Source organism: Theobroma cacao, chromosome 2 (genome assembly GCF_053813885.1).
Source record: "Theobroma cacao isolate CCN51 chromosome 2, ASM5381388v1, whole genome shotgun sequence".
NCBI lineage: Eukaryota > Viridiplantae > Streptophyta > Magnoliopsida > Malvales > Malvaceae > Theobroma > Theobroma cacao.
Window position 1 is genome coordinate 31,481,920 of NC_142640.1, and position 18,764 is coordinate 31,500,683.

Genomic DNA, 18,764 nt, shown 5'->3' on the forward strand with positions numbered 1-18,764 from the left:
CTTTAAGAGTAATACTGGTAATTTCTCTTATTGCTTTTGTAGGAAATTCGATAAAAAAGGCTCATTTGATGAAAATTCGTGCAAGTATGGTGATAGCTTCATTCATATATATTGCGGTATTTTGACCATATCTCTGTCTATAGAACTCCAAATAAAGTGATTCTTAAACCACTAGACTTTTAATAGGAAGGTCTACAACTTTTATTTTTACCACTTTACCCAGTTCAGATTGAATCATCATCAAAATATTTGTCTAATTCGGAGCATTGCAGTAGTATGCATGGACTCAACATGATGTAGTATTTGGAGAATATCCTTCAATCTAAGAGCCCAATTGACATGATTCTTAAGCCATTGGAAATTTAAGAGATAGGGCTACAACTTTTATGCATACCACTTTTCCCAGTTTAGACCAGATGAAGATGAAAATCATGTTTGAAATTGATAAACCACTGTAGCACTAAGAGAACAAGGTTGCAGCGCTGGTGAAAGGAATCTCACCATACAATTTTCCTTAGAGCTCAGCATCGCAGCACTGGAGAAGTAGCGCTGCAGTGCTACTGTAGCAAAAAATAAGGCCGCGGTAGTAGGTGATTTTCCAAAAATAAAAATTTAACGGGATTTTGGAAATTAGGTTACTCGGAGCCTATTTAAGGGACCTTTTTCAAAGGTTTTAAGGAGGAGACAAGAAGTAACTATTCTGGGGATTTGGAGCCAAGAACAAAGCAAGAAAATAAGAGAATTTGAGAGAAAATTGAGATCATAAAGCTTCAATAACTAGTTTCCTTCTCTACTTTTGTGTTTCTTTTATTTTTTTTTTTACTTGGATTCATGGCTAAATTTCTTTGGATGTTGTTTTTATTAGTTATTATGAGCTAAATTATCTTTCTAGGATTGTGGTGGATTTCAACATGTAGTTTGAATATTAGTTTCTCTTTTATTTATCATGAATGGATATAGTTTTGCTTATTCAAATCTGTTCTTAATGCTTTTGATTGCTTAGCCAACAATTAACTGATTTGTGAATCTAATTGAGACTCGACACAGAGATTTTAGATTGGACTAAGATTTGAATAGTATATGTTCATGTCATTCAAGTGATCTGATTCGTGATTCGGGTAGACATACGCCAATTGCCATACATAGCCACATTAGGACACTTGCTTAATGAACTTAATTTAATTAATTCTTATAAACATATAGTGAACTAATTAAGTTAGGCATTTGCACAAGCAACTCAATAGAGACTTGTCCATAATTTTGGGTTCTAGGTTAATAAAACCACCAAGGAAAGATAAATAACAGGAAAAGCTAGTATTAAATTAAATGTTGAATGAACCCATAATCCTAGGTCTTTAATATACTGTTTTTCTCAACTTATTTAGTTTGTTGGTTAATTTAGTGTTTATTTTAATTTTTTTAATTAATTTTCTATAAATTTCAATTGCTTAAAATAAGATTGATTAGTTATAAGATTTTAGTACTTAACAAAAATTTAAGAGCAAATCTCCATGGGAATGATACTCTACTTCATCACTATATTACTTCTTCAATATGTATACTTGCGTGTGTAAAATCGACAACAAACACCGCATGTCTCCTCATAAATAAAACCATTGATACATTTAACGCCACCAAGGTGAGCCAAACGGTGAATGGTTGACATTTTGATCCCTTAGATGTTTTCGCAATGGACCTTACAATGTCATTTCGCTTCATTTCCCAATACTTTGCCTCCCATGCCATGCCAGACATTTTTGCAAAACTGAAAGATTATGAGATTGCTTGATTTGGTGAAGTTGAGAATAGAAGGGAGGGGAGCAGCTATTGGTAGATAGATGGAAACTTTGAATGGGAATTGATTCGTATGTACTTTTGTGGGGGAAAGTTTTAGGCCATTGATTGTGGAATGAATGGTTGAGATTTGGGGATTCGTGTCAATGTTCAATCTTTGACATGGCATTATTATAAAATTTGTATTGTTTAGAATTTTAATATTTTTTTCTTACCAATGTGAAAAAAAATTTATAAAAATGGAAAAGTTACATTCATCCTTGATTTTATATTTATAATCATAACTTTTTTTAAGTTTTAATTAATTTTATCAATTGACATTATAATTAGTATAAACTATCAATTTTAATTATAATAACAAATTATTTATTGAAATTTAAAATTAATCAAGGTAACATTGAAGTTTTTTTTTTCTATTTTGGGGATAACTCTAAATTTACTATTTTATTCAAGATAATTGTTTTAATTTATCACTTATCTTTAAAGGGTGTAATTTTATTATTATATTTTATAATTTGATTAAAAAATGTTCAAGAATGAAAGGTAAAAGAATATTTTGTAAGGAAATAAAGAAATATTTTAATTCTAAATTTTTAACCATATTTGAACCAAATGAAAAAGTATAGTTTTAAAACTGTATAGATTCAAAAATAGATAGTAAATTTGATTTATCGTTCTAAGTTGAATGATAAATTTAGATCTTATCTCATCATTTTCAATAATAATTTTGTGATTATACTCTTGTTTCTTTTAACAAAAAAATTATGATTTTGTAATATTTCATAAAAAAGTACAAAAATTAGTTGTTGCCTACGTTTTGTTTTTCCATGTGAAAAATGAAATGATTGTGCCATTATACATGGATGATAAATTTGAGTCTATTACCTTAAAGGCAAATGATAAATGAATCAAATTGTGTTAATATACAAAAATGTTACTTTGATAATTGATTTAACTAATATTAGTATACATCAAGTATTATTATTTTTGTATACCTTATATGGTTATATATTTATAAATAGTACTCATGATTTAAATTATTAAATTATAATATTAAGCTAATTGTAAAAGATGACATTATTTATTTAAAGTAATATTAGAATTATTTGATATGAACATAATCAATGTGAAACATAATGTTAAATTACTTTGTTGTATATATATTAATGACACAAATTATATGTTATAATGTTATATATATTACAAAGTTTACTATCAATTCATTTTAATTTATATCAACTAATATTAGTATACATCAAGTATTATTATTTTTGTATACCTCATATTGTCACGACCCGGAACTCCCCATCGGGCCCGTGACAACCGTCGCGAGGCCTCAACAGACATTCTTCACCCCGAATACTGATTGAAACCCCGCAAGGCTTAGCATCAACTTCCTCATCTCCCCGGTGAGTAACAGTTATTAAATCTTGCATTTCAAAAAAATCATAAGTCATTTTCAAATAAGAACAATAAAATATTATTTTCTGGCTCATAGAGGTATTTTCGTAATTTTTCGTCGAAAACCTCAAAACTTGCTAAAAATGTAGTAGGTAAGCAGAAAATATATATTTAATGATTTAAAAACAATTAAGTATCTAAAACGTTCATTTGAAAGCAAATTGTTGACAACTAGTACTATTCAAAAATAATAAATAAAATATTCTATTTTCTCATAAAATAAATTTTTATAGAAATATTCGTAAATAATTTTTCGCACATGAAAGTAAAGTAAAAATTGTATGAATAGAAATACAGATAACCAAAATATAAGTTTTGATCTGCAATGACACGTGGGCTACAATTGACCAAGAGGGTGTAACACTGTGAACTCTTACTTTCTATAATGCAGTTCCGAGCTTAGTTCTCGTCCTACTCGACTATCTACAAACTGTCCTGAGCCTGAAAAATGTATAGGAAGAAGGGGTGAGATTTTATAATCCCAGTGAGTAAATAGATACCATCTAAAGTATCTAAAGCCGAGTAAATGGAGACAATTAAAATAAGTCATCATACTGTAATTTCATTACCTTTCAGTTCATTTCAACCAAATAAAATCAATCCATATAAATCGAGTAATCAACTTGGCTTATGAATTTCTTAAAACTTTGGCTCGTGCCAAAACTCATACTCGGTGATACCTTGCGCAGGGTATCCAACTAAGTCCGCCAAGGCTGTTAAAATTTCATATACACTTAAAATATATTTTTAGTTTAAGAAAAATACAACCGTTCCTTGGCGTTGGCTGAGTTCCCCATCACGTGGTGGTTTAGCGTGAAGTGAACCCTAAGCTTTACCCCAGGAGATACCCTACGCGCCTCTCCGTTCGAGGTAAAAATATAATGGAGTTTACCGTGCCCCTCTAATAGGCTGGTCCACGGAACCCCCTCTGCAGTAAATAATTAATATATACTCCACCAATTCAATAAAATTCATTCTAGCATGGCACGGCAATTTATCGCAATCTAGCCTCTCAAGGCTGAATACACAATATAAATAATTCTGACACCAAAATCAGTTTAGCCATTCATGCTCATATATTGTCATAAGCCATTCAATTTAAAACCATAAATTTACAACACAAGCAGGCAGTCTCCAATTACTCTATTTTCAAAACCAATATTCGATTTTCCAGAAAATTTATAAAATCATTTTATAAAATCACAATTTCCCTTAAAACATAACAATTTACCATTTAAACCCATTTTTCATAAAATCACATAGTTGTATAAAACTACTCTAGATAATTAAGACGATAATAAGTTCACTCACAGTATTAGGAGTAGAAATACTCCTATCTTCCGCCCTCGGGTGCAGTCTCTTACCCGAAACAATTGACTCACCACCTATCCATAATCCATGATACAAAATTCAATAAATTGTGTCAATTTATCATAAATTATTTCAGGCTCTTATCCATGCGTATGCACTAGATAGGATTTGAAATGTCTAGACAATCGCTTAATTGTGGTGTCCGACCTAACTCGCTTATACACGGTGTAAATTCCTAAAATCCCCAATTCGACTCTAATTCCATCCATTTCAGTTTCAATTATCCAATTATATCCACAATACCTCAATGACTGTGAATTTGGTCCAATTTATCAGTCCGGACTATAAATTACGCTTTTACCCTTAGTGGGTAAAAATTTTAATTTATTGCACTGAAAATTCCCATTTAATTTTCAACCTCATAATTTATCATTTTTTCACCCAATTCTCTTAAAATAAAGTCAACCTCATCCTCACATACCATTGGCTAGATTCGGTCTAGGGAAATTCATGGAGAAGATAAATATTTTTCTTGTTGTTTTACTCATAAACATGCTAAACTAACACTAAACACTAACATAGCTCAAAATCAAATTTATCTAACAACTTTCTCTCTCTAAACCCATATGACCAGAATTCAAATCATCCTCAAATCACATGATTCAACCATGAAAAATGATGGAAAATGCATGGGAAAGGTAAAGCACAAGACAAATTTAAGAAATGTTACCTTTTTTCACTTGATTTTTGAATTTCCACCTATTTTCCCTTTAAATTTCTTAGCTAGGGTTTTATTTTCTCCTTTCTCTCTCTTGTTTCTTGCTTGGCCGAATGTTGAAGAAAAAGAATGGGTGGGCTGATTTTTTTATGCCTTTTTTTTATTGTTTAATGAAATAATATTATTTTATTCATATTTTAAATATTTTATTAATTCATTTTTTTTCTAGCCATCCATTTGTCCCACTTTTTCCACCATGCATTCCCTTTGACTTATCCAAGTCTTAAGTGAAATTTCCAGATTTTTCCAAAGTTTTGGTGGAGCAAATTCTTCAAAATTACACTTTTGCCCTCGAACTTTCAAAAATTATATTTTTGCCCCAAAAATTGAAAATTTGCCATAATGCATAATTTGCACTCCTCATACTCATTTCACACTCCAAATAATTAAATTTGATCAAAATCCTTTCAAAAATTAAATTTTTTATTTCGAGTGGCAAAATTACCATTTTACCCTTTTACTCCAAATTATACCGAAATTAAAATTTTTCACTTCTAAACCTCAAATCTTACTCCAATAAGTCAAATGGGGCCAAAAATCTTTTCTAAAAATTACCATTTTGTCCTCAGGTGGCAAATGACCATTTTGCCCCTGGATAGCGAAAATTTCGATTGGACTCCAAATTGATCCTCGAACTCCGAATCACCATATTAAACCATTATGGGACTTTAAAATTCTTAATTTCATCATGAATTCTATATTTGATCTAGTTCGAGGCTTAAATCAACTTTGTTGTACGTCTAGGTACAATATCGACTTTTGTAATTAATTTAATTTTTTTTTTTGGGACTCTCCTAGTATGCAAACATGCTATCCATCACATGTATGTCATGATAAATATTTTTATAGAGTCGGGCTTGTCATCTTCTCCCCCACTTGGATCAACCATATGATCTTTCTTCTTGATTGATTTCGACATCCGGCTAAATATTAATATTTTAAAAATTTTATCTTGTCTCCTTGGTACCTGAAATACCTTATTATGCCTCACTTGACTTCTGAATCGCCTTTTATCTCACAAATTCTCCTCTGAGAAAATTATTATTATTTTATTATTATTTTCTCACTTGCGAAATATTTTATCCTAAGCTACTACTTTCGTCTTTTATCACTTCTAAACATTTTAATTGACTTCAATTTGTATTCGATCAACTTTATTTATCACCATATCAAAGTATGGGGTATTTCACATATGGTTATTTATTTATAAATAGTACTCATGATTTCAATTATTAAAATTATAATATGAAACTAATCGTAGGAGATGACATCATGTACTCAAAGTAATATTAGAATTATTTTATATGAATATAATCAATGTAAAACATAATGTTATATTGCTTTATTGTATATATATTAATGACACAAATTCTATGTTATAATGTTATATGTATTACAAAATTTGAATAACTAATAATTAATTGTAAATAATATGTTATGAAAACTAAGGTAACAACTAATAAAGTTATTAACTGTAATCATATAAATAAAATTTATTATAAGCTTGCATGTAAAATATAGATGTAATAATTATAATATATTAATATATATGTAGGATATTTAATATCTCATATATATAAAAATTTATAAAGTTATATCATTTAAAATAGATAACATGTAATTTCATATTAATACAGGTTTATATATAATTTGTATACATATATTAAACTAATATATTTTAAATATATTATATTAATAAGTTTACTATATTTATCAGTCTTCTTAATTTATACTAACTAATATTAGTATGTACCTAAAGTATTATTAGTTTTTGTTTAATATATTATTAGATTTTATCATCTATTTTTATAAAATTAAAAAAAATTATTATGTTATTTTTATAAATTTTTTATTTTATAACATTAATGAATTTGGAACAATTAATTTGTAATTTGTAGTTTCAATAAAGTTTTCAAAATATATAAAATATAGTAAGCTGTTCATGTGTCCAGTTTCTAGCAATGATTAACACAGGTGATAGATGAAAGCTTTCTTCAAGGTAGGGATTATGTGTATGCCGTGAAGAGATGCTAGTGGTCAAGATTTCATAAATCTAACCTTTCAAAGAATTAATTTTGGTAGAAAAGATGACAAAGAAAAACAATTCTTGGAACCTTCATAAAAAAAAACTTATCTTAGGCGTAGGGAGCTTTTTTGATTTTCTGTCAAGTGTTTTTCACATCTAATTCTTCTCATATGGTGCAACATCCGCATTTAAGTATTTATTGTTAGATTAAATTGCTGATCCAACTTTTGATTAATTACAATTTAACCCATGTACTTAATTAAACCATTTAATTAAGTCCATATTGAAAATTCTAAATTTTTGATTGAGTACAAATCCCATTTTAATTTCACATTGCCACCTTATTGTGCGTGACCAATTAAGCCCCCAACATGCTGGAAATAAATATAAATTAATCCAATTATTTATATTTATAGATCATAAGTGACATTTAGCAATACATCATGACCACCCAAATGTCAGGAGAGTCAATATGATTTAACTAACCTTTCAATCTACAGTATCTTAGTGTAATTTGATCCTTTCATTAAATATCTCGGATTTGTTATGAAACATGGCACGGTGTCTATTTATGACATCCCATGTTAGTCCTAAAGCTTCATATTAACCTTTCAAAATCTATCAAGATCACCTCGGCCAAGGAATTTATCAATATAAGTTAAGAGCAAGTGAGATATATCCCTTTCAAATCACTTGGGGTGATGAATCTTGTCAAGACCCGGTACTCCCTTCGAGCCTGTGACAATCGCCACGAAGCCTCGACAGACATTTTTCACCTCGAATGCCAATCGAAACCTTGCAAGGCTCTCGCATCAGCTTCCGCATCTCCTCGGTGAGCGACAATTATTAAATCTCACATTTCAAGAAATCAATAGTCGTTTCCAAATCAAAACAATAAAATATTATTTTCTGGCTCATAGGGGCATTTTCGTCATTTTTTTTCGAAAATACCGAAACCCGCCAAAAACATGATGTGTGGGCGAAAAACACATGTTTCATAATTAAAAGTAAATTTAGATGTCTAAAATAATTATTTAAAATGAAATTATAATTATTTGAATAAAATAATAATATTCAATAAAATATTCTATTTTCTAAATAAAAATATAATAATATTTATAGAGAAATTCGCAATTTATTTCTGTAGTGTAAAAGCTAAATATATTCATACGTACTTTAAAGCAGATAACTGAAGTATAAAATTTCTCTTACAGTGACACGTGGGCCCCCAATTGACCAAAAAGGTGTAGGGCTACGAACCCATACTTTCTAGGATGCAACTCCGAGATTAATTCTCGTCTTAATCAACTATCAACAAACCGTTCTGAGCTTGAAAAATAGATAGGAAGAGGGGTGAGATTATGATTACATAATCCTAATGAGTAAACAAATAGCATCTAAACTATCTAAAGGCGAGTAAATGGAGACGAATTAAAATATTCTTTTCCAATATATGTTTCATAACATGAATATTCAGTTTACTCAATTAATCAACATGACTTATATATCTCACAAAACTTGGCTCCTGCCAAAATCATTCCTAGGGATGCCTTGGCCTAGACATCTGACCGAGACCACCAAGGCTATTAAATATCTTTACATCCAAAATTCTAGCCATGCCTTGGCATTGGCTGAGTCTCACTCTCACGCGGTGGTCCACGTGAAGTGCACTCAAAAAGCCTACCTCAGGAGATACCCTACGTGCCTCTACTACCGAGGAGAGAATATAAAGGAGTTTACTGTGCCCCTTTAATAGGCTGGTCCACGGAACCCCGCCACTGCAGTAGCTAATCTTTATTTTATCTACCACCTGATTTATAAAATTCTTATCTGCATGACATGGCAATTTATCGCAATCTAGCCTCTCAAGGCTGAATACATAGTATATATAATTTTGATACAAATACCGACTTTGCCATTCATTGTCACGACCCGGAACCTCCCTCAGGCCCATGACAATCGCCGCGACGTCCCGATTGACACTCATTATCCGGAATGCCAACCGGAACCCCGCAAGGCTTACATATCAGTTTCTTTCCTTTCTTGTGAGCAATCATTGTTAGATATCGAGTCTTTAGAGAATATATACTATTTTAGATCAAAAACAATCAAAATAAAATTTTCGCCACATAGGGGTATTTTGGTCATTTTTTTCTCAAAAATTTCAAAACTGGCTAAAACGTAATATACAAGTACAAAATACATAATTCATATTCAAAATGAGTTTGAAAGTCTAAAATCTTCATTTAAAACGAAATTACGATTATTTGAATAAAATAAGAAAATAAAAGAAATATTAAGGGAAATATTCTATTTTCTTATAAAACAATATTTATAAAGTTATACGTGAATAATTTTTATAGCGTAAAAGCTAAATAAATTTATACATACTGAAATACAGTAAGCCAAAATATTTAATTTAATTTACAATAACCAGAGGGCCCCCGAATAAACAAAAGTAAAGAGGACTGTGAACCTACGGTTTGGAAAATGCAGATCCAATAGTAGTCCTCGATGAGATCAGCTATCTACAGTCTATACTGAACCTGAAATGGGTGGAAAGGAGTTGGGTGAGATTTTGCAATCCCAATGAGTAAACAGACATTATCATAAATATCTAAAGGCGAGTAAAATGGAGGCAAGTTTAAACAATAAATTTCAACCCATTTCATAATGTTTTCAATTTATTTCTTAAACCATAAAATATTTGTAATTTACCAAAACAATTGTTAAGGCTTATGTCTTTTATTAAAACAAGGCTCAAGCCAAAACTAATCCTCGGGGATACCTTGGCCGAGGCATCTAACCGAGTCCGCCAAGGGTGTTAAAATATTCACACGTGAAACACATTTTTATTTTTAAAACCAGCCGTCCCTTGGCGTTGGCCGAGTTACACATTCACGTGGGGGTTCGACGTGAAGTGAGCTCTAATACTACCCCAGGAGTTACCCTCCTCGCCTCTACAACCGGAGTAACTATATAACTGGGTTTACCGTGCCCCTCTAATAGGCAGTCCACGGAAACCCGTCACTGCAGTGACTAACCCACCAATTTTAATAAAATTTCGACAGTATAACGTGGCTTTTATTTATTTATCCAGCCTGCATAGTAAAACAACTTACATAAATTTCCCAATGCATTCACAAAATATAGCCACATATACTCATTTCGCATAAGCCATTCCTAGGAAAATATATATTTTTCAAGTCAATTTGTAGCCTCCAATTACTCAATTTCATAATCAATACAATATATTTTTATTTGTCACATTTATTCCTAAAACATCAAAAATCCCGTTTTAATCTCGTTCTTATTTCATAAAATACATAAAGGGCATTTAAAATAAACTCTAGATAATTTACAATAATAATAAGTTTACTCACCGTTTGTACAAAATAAAAGCTTTCTAAGCGCCCCGATCACTACTCGTCGGGTACGACTTCTTTGCCTTTTCCGGAAGGCTCTCCTCCTAGACACATTACAAAAATTTACACAATTCATCACATTGATGCTAAATCACTATATAATTAACTTAAATCCTATACTAATGCATGGTATGAAATGCAATAGCCTAAAACGACTTAAATGCGGTATTAACCTATTTTTGGCACTTTGCCCGATAAATTGCTAACGCGCTCCATTTTAGCTCTAAATCATCCCATTCTCTCTCCAACATTTCTAACCATTAAATATCAGCCAATAACCTTCTAAAAACAACAAAATCAGCTCACTCCCTTCCTTGGAAAATTCGGCCAAAAATGGGACATTAACTCGGTAAATTTTCTACTTTGTTTTTCTATCACGTTTAATCGTTTTTCATCATTTCTCTTCATTTTCCTTAGAATAAAATCAATTCATCATCATTGTACAGCATTGAGCATTCAGCCAAGAGTGGGTATTGTGAAAATTTACTGATTTCTTGCCCAATTTAATTTCTAAACACATTTAACTAACTAAAACTATCAATTTAACTAAAAATCAAAACCTAAAAATTTCAATTTCTCTCTCCTAGAATTTCGTCCAGCCCTTGATATCACTTTTTGATCTCTCTCCTCAAGCATGCTAAATGGAAATAAAGGCATAGGAAAGGTAGAAATCAAGCTAAAATCGAAAAATCTTACCGTTAGACGCGTAAACGGTCGAAAACCGCGAATTTCTCTTTGAATTTTCTTGTTTCTCTTTGGTTTTTCTTTTCTTCTTCCTTTCCTCTCTATTTCCTCTGTTTTTCTTCCTTATGGCCGGCCAGCACTCAAAATTTGGGTTTAAATGGCTGACTTTTCATTAAAATAATATTATTTCATTAAAAAATGCCATGTGTCACTTTCCCATTGGCCCATTTTTAAAATTTCATCCATTTGTTTTCAAATTTTCACCATACACTTGTCTCATATATTCATAGCTTAGATAAAATTCTCAGACTCATCCAAAGTCTCGGTGGAGTAATTTTTGCAATTTACACTTTTGCCCCCGTAAAAGTCAAAAATTACATTTTTGTCCCAAAAATTGAAAAATTGTCCATAGACATATTTTTCACCCCTTATACTCATACCATTCTCCAATTTGTCAAATTTGATCTAAATTCTCTCAAAATCTCAAATTTTGTCCGTGGGTGGCAAAATTACGATTTTGCCCCTACACTCCAAAAATCACCAGAATTAAACTTTTTCACTTCCTATCATTAAATTATACTCCAAATAGTTAATCTTGATCAAAAATTTCACTCCATGATCAAATTATTATCTTAGGTGGCAAAATGACGATTTTGCCCTTAAATATCAAAATTTCTAATTTTACCCCAAATGAACCCTCGAACTCCGAACAATCATTTTTAGTCATTCATGGACTATAAAATATTAAATTTCATCCTACAATTCCTATTTGAACTAGTTCGAGGTTAAATAAATTTAAGTGTACCGTTAGGTACAATATCAGGTTTCGTTTATTCTTAGGTGCTTTTCTAGCGTAATAACATGCTACTCAATGCATGTATGTCATGACATGTATTTATAGGGTCGGGTTTTACAATTCTACCCCCCTTAAAATAAAATTTTGACCTCAAAATTTCACTTACCAGATTCGACAAATAGATGCGGGTATTGGTTTCTCATCTGATGCTCTACTTCCCATGTCATTTCCTCAATTCGAGCATTTTTCCACAATACTTTGACCATTGAAATACTCTTGTTTCTCAGTACTCGATCCTTTCGATCCAAGATACTCACAGGTTGTACCTCGAACTTCAAATCGTCATGCAACTCGATCGGAGGTGCTTCGAGGACGTGAGAGGGATCTGGTACATATTTCTTAAGCATGGAGACATGGAAAACGCTGTGGATCCGATCTAACTCTGGAGGTAATTCTAACCGATAAGCCACTGGTCCAATCCTTTCAATGATTCGGAATGGTCCAATATATCTCGGGTTGAGCTTTCCTCTCTTCGCAAATCGAATCACACCTTTCATTATCCAATAAAACACCATAATTTATCATGATAGTATAATCAATAAGATTTAATACTTCAAAGTATTCAAATTATTACCTTTCCAAGGAGAAACCTTAAGAAAAACTTTATCATCGATCTCAAACTCCAAGTCTTTTCTTCGTTTATCTGCATAGCTCTTCTGCCTATCCTGGGCTACCTTTAGCCTCTCTCGTATAACCTTGATCTTGTCATTAGTTAGCTCGATCAATTCCACACTCACTAACTTTCTTTCACCCACTTCATCCCAACAAAGTGGAGTACGACATTTCCTTCCATATAAAGCTTCGTATGGTGCCATACCAATGCTAGACTGAAAGCTATTGTTATAAGCAAATTCCACCAATGGCAAATGTCTGTCCCAACTCCCAATAAAGTCAATGACACAAGCCCGTAACATATCCTCCAAGGTCTGGATAGTCCTTTCTGACTGACCATCCGTCTGTGGGTGAAAAGCAGTGCTAAATTTCAATTTGGTTCCGAGAGCTTCTTGAAATTTCGGCCAGAATCGAGAAGTGAATCGAGGATCTCGGTCTGACACTATAGAAACGGGAACTCCATGTAGCCTCACAATCTCATCTATATAGAGCTGAGCCATCTTCTCAATAGAGTATGTACTATGGACAGCTAAAAAGTGAGCGGACTTAGTCAACCGATCTACGATCACCCAAATCGCATCCTTTCCCCTCTGTGTCCGCGGCAATCCCAAAACAAAATCCATAGTTACATGCTCCCATTTCCACTCGGGAACAGGTAAAGACTGAAGTGTACCTGCTGGCCTCTGATGCTCCGCCTTAACTTGCTGACATACGAGACACTTTGCTACGAATTCTGCTACGTCTCGCTTCATACCCGGCCACCAATAATTCTCCCTGATAGTCCTATACATCTTGGTGCTTCCGGGATGTAATGCATAAGCAGATGAATGAGCTTCTTCCATGATCGCCTGTCTCAACTGGTTTTCCTCAGGAACACAAACTCGATCTTTAAACATCAAGACGTTATCCTCTCCAAATCTGAACTCACTGACTCCCCCATAGGTCAGTTTTTGAATTTCTTTTCTTAACTCATCATCAGACCTCTGAATGTCCTTGATCTGATTAAGTAACGAAGGTCGCACAATGAAGTTTGCCAATAAGGATCCATCCTCACCATTTCTCAACTGGACCCCAAGAGATTTCATCTCTATTAATGCTGGAAAATAACAACTCTGAAGCGCTGCTAAAGACGATGAAGACTTACGACTTAAGGCATCAGCTACAACGTTCGCCTTTCCCGGATGATAGTCTATCACCAAGTCATAATCTTTTATCAACTCCAACCATCGCCTTTGCCTCAAATTAAGCTCCTTTTGGGTGAGCAAATATTTTAAACTCTTATGATCCGTAAATATTCGACAATGCTCACCATACAAGTAATGCCTCCAGATTTTTAAAGCAAACACCACTGCTGCTAACTCTAAATCATGGGTAGGGTAATTTGCTTCATGCCTCTTTAGCTGTCTAGAAGCATAAGCCATAACTTTTTCATCCTGCATCAATACGCACCCTAACCCCAACTTTGAGGCATCACTATATACTACAAATCCCTTACCATTAACAGGAAGTGTTAAAACGGGAGCGGAGGTTAACCGGTTCTTTAGCTCCTGAAATCGATTCTCACAAACATCATCCCACACAAACTTAACTCCCTTACGAGTTAGACGGGTCAAAGGAGCTGCTATTAAGGAAAACCCCTGAACAAACCTCCGATAATAACCGGCTAATCCGAGGAAACTACGAATCTCCGTCACTGTCTTAGGTTGCTCCCATTGTAAAATTGCCTCTACTTTCTTAGGATCAACATATATTCCAGTTCTCGATACTACGTGTCCCAAGAATACCACTTCCTGTAACCAAAACTCACACTTTGAAAACTTTGCATACAACTGTCTTTCCCTCAAAGTTTGTAATACTACACGCAAGTGGGCAGCGTGCTCATCATTATCTCTCGAGTAAACCAGTATGTCATCAATGGACACAATAACAAACTTGTCCAAGTAAGGGTGGAACACCCTATTCATGAGATCCATAAAAGCTGCCGGTGCGTTAGTTAACCCGAAAGGCATGACCAAGAACTCATAATGACCGTACCGAGTCCTGAATGCTGTCTTGGGTACATCCTGTTCTTTAATCCTCAACTGATGATACCCAGACCTTAGATCAACCTTGGAAAACACTGTAGCTCCCTGTAATTGATCGAAAAGATCATCAATCCTCGGTAACGGATACTTGTTCTTAATGGTCATTTTGTTAAGCTGTCGGTAATCGATACATAACCGAAGTGTACCGTCTTTCTTTTTCACAAATAAAACCGGTGCTCCCCACGGAGATATACTAGGGCGTATAAAACCCTTGTCCACCAACTCTTGCAATTGTACTTTCAACTCCTTCAACTCTGCCGGAGCCATTCTATATGGAGGGATAGAAATAGGTGCGGTACCTGGAAGTAAATCAATAGGGAACTCAAGCTCTCGATCAGGAGGCAGTCCCGGTAAATCATCAGGAAATACATCAGGAAACTCACTTACTATCAGGACATCCTCTAACTTAGGTTCCCCCTTTGAAGTATCAATCACGTATGCCAAATAAGTCGAATACCCTTTCTGCACTAATTTCGAAGCTTTGATGGCCGAGATTACACAGGACGGTAATACTCGACGTTTTCCTACAAACACAATCTCTGCTCCCTCCGAATTTCGAAGAACAACTTCCTTTCGGAAACAATCCACATTCGCTCGATGTGCAGTTAACCAGTCCATACCCAATATTAGATCAAAATCTAAGATCTCTAGAGGAATTAAGTCACCCCTAAATTCTTCCTCGCCTACCCTTACCCCACAGTCTCTATAACAACTGTTTCTAACTAGCTTTTCTCCTAAAGGGGTGTGAATTACAATTTCTTCCTCTAATGGTGACAAGTTTCTATCAGCAATTGATGCAAATGTGGTGCTCACATAAGACCTATCTGAGCCAGAATCTATCAAAACATAAGCATCTTTATCAAATAAAGACATAGTACCTGTCACTGCTCCATGTCGGACCTGTGCCTCATCTTCCGTCACAGCGAAAACTCTTGTCGAGGTACGAGTCTGTGGTCTCGAAGGTGGATGTGCCGGGGTATTACTCTCCACACCGGACCGTATGGCCACTCCCTGTCTCGGTGGCAACCCAGAAGAATCTCTCCTCTGTATATCAGTGCGAGCTGGTGAAGATAATGCAACTACCGTGGCTCGTCCTAACCGTGGGCAATTACTCCTAATATGACCCGTTTGTCCACATTGGAAACATCTTGTTGGCTCTCTACATAGCCCACTATGATAATTCCCACAATTTCTGCATCTGTCAGAACCTCCGAAACTCTTCCCAGAACCAGTCATAGCAGATCTGCTAAACCTCGAAGGTCTCTGTTGTGATGGTGGAAATGGAGGTCGAGGAGATGTCACGGAAACAGAAGTAGTACTCCCTGAAATCGCTGAGTCCTTGCCTCTTTTTACTGGCTGACTAGAAGACATACCAGGATTCCTCCTTTTTGCAAACTCAGTCCGAATCCTCCTATTTTCAATCGCGAGCTTCTCAGCCCGTAAAGCCATCTGTACCACCTCCTTATGTGGCTCCCTACCAGTCACTGTCATTCGCTCTCTAATCTCATTACGGAGCCCTTCCTCGAAATAGCTGGCCTGATCCTGCTCAGATTTCACCAGATCCGGCACATATAACATCAACTCGTTAAAACGAGTCTCGTACTCCTCTACAGTTAGATTTCCCTGTTTCAAACTCAGAAATTCTCTCTTCTTTTCTTTCTGATGGAAATAAGTGAAATACTGACCATCGAATTCCTTGAGAAAATCAGACCATGTCTGAGGAGTAGCGGAACGGGACTTCACCGAATTCCACCAAGTACGAGCCCTCTTCTCTAATAATCTCGTAGCCACCATCAGCTTCATGTCGTCGTCTAATCTCATATCAGAGAGAGTCTCTGAAACCTGATTAATCCAGTCCTTTGCCACAGTGGCATCCAACTCACCCGTGAAAGATACACAACCCAATTGCCTAGCCTCCTTCAGCTTCTTGAAAATGGATACATCCTGTACTGGTGGTGGAACTAAAGGAGTAGTTGGAGGCACTACAGGTGGAACTTGACCAGTCTGAGCTTGACCAGCCATTGCTGCAAAGAAAGCTGCCAATACTTGTGCTGCCTCAGTAGGCATGGCGGGAATACCCGTAGGTGGTTGAGGAGATGGAGGATGTGGAGGACTATCGGCCTGCTCAGCAGCAGGTGCTGCCCGAATGGTAGATGCAGCTGATTCCTCCTCTACTATATTTGGCTGATGACGTTGGGAACGACCTTTTCCCCTCCCAACCGATCTAGTGAGAGGTGGACTTCCGCGTCGAGGAGGCATTGTAATCTATAAAAAAAATACGAGCAAGTTTAGGTAACCTTAAGCTCTATATGCAGATGCATGCATTCTATTCAACCTAACCTAACTTAACTTAATCCGGGGCCACACTGATATTGTAAATTTTTAAAACAACTTTAAAACTAAAAACTTTGATCTTTAAAACCAAAAGCTCTGATACCAATAGAATTGTCACGACCCGGAACCTCCCTCAGGCCCATGACAATCGCCGCGACGTCCCGATTGACACTCATTATCCGGAATGCCAACCGGAACCCCGCAAGGCTTACATATCAGTTTCTTTCCTTTCTTGTGAGCAATCATTGTTAGATATCGAGTCTTTAGAGAATATATACTATTTTAGATCAAAAACAATCAAAATAAAATTTTTGCCACATAGGGGTATTTTGGTCATTTTTTTCTCAAAAATTTCAAAACTGGCTAAAACGTAATATACAAGTACAAAATACATAATTCATATTCAAAATGAGTTTAAAAGTCTAAAATCTTCATTTAAAACGAAATTACGATTATTTGAATAAAATAAGAAAATAAAAGAAATATTAAGGGAAATATTCTATTTTCTTATAAAACAATATTTATAAAGTTATACGTGAATAATTTTTATAGCGTAAAAGCTAAATAAATTTATACATACTGAAATACAGTAAGCCAAAATATTTAATTTAATTTACAATAACCAGAGGGCCCCCGAATAAACAAAAGTAAAGAGGACTGTGAACCTACGGTTTGGAAAATGCAGATCCAATAGTAGTCCTCGATGAGATCAGCTATCTACAGTCTATACTGAACCTGAAATGGGTGGAAAGGAGTTGGGTGAGATTTTGCAATCCCAATGAGTAAACAGACATTATCATAAATATCTAAAGGCGAGTAAAATGGAGGCAAGTTTAAACAATAAATTTCAACCCATTTCATAATGTTTTCAATTTATTTCTTAAACCATAAAATATTTGTAATTTACCAAAACAATTGTTAAGGCTTATGTCTTTTATTAAAACAAGGCTCAAGCCAAAACTAATCCTCGGGGATACTTTGGCCGAGGCATCTAACCGAGTCCGCCAAGGGTGTTAAAATATTCACACGTGAAACACATTTTTATTTTTAAAACCAGCCGTCCCTTGGCGTTGGCCGAGTTACACATTCACGTGGGGGTTCGACGTGAAGTGAGCTCTAATACTACCCCAGGAGTTACCCTCCTCGCCTCTACAACCGGAGTAACTATATAACTGGGTTTACCGTGCCCCTCTAATAGGCAGTCCACGGAAACCCGTCACTGCAGTGACTAACCCACCAATTTTAATAAAATTTCGACAGTATAACGTGGCTTTTATTTATTTATCCAGCCTGCATAGTAAAACAACTTACATAAATTTCCCAATGCATTCACAAAATATAGCCACATATACTCATTTCGCATAAGCCATTCCTAGGAAAATATATATTTTTCAAGTCA

The 18,764-nt window shown here is 34.5% G+C and overlaps 1 long non-coding RNA gene across 1 annotated transcript; it reads right to left on the minus strand.

The window, feature by feature from the left end:
- Positions 1–3,089: 3,089 nt before the first annotated feature.
- On the minus strand, positions 3,090–4,621 carry LOC148764158 (uncharacterized). The gene is made up of 3 exons (XR_016024453.1): positions 4,567–4,621; positions 3,633–3,696; positions 3,090–3,223 (listed from the first exon to the last, which is right to left on the minus strand). It is a non-coding gene; the product is annotated as an uncharacterized LOC148764158 (long non-coding RNA).
- Between the last annotated feature and the right edge of the window lie 14,143 nt (positions 4,622–18,764).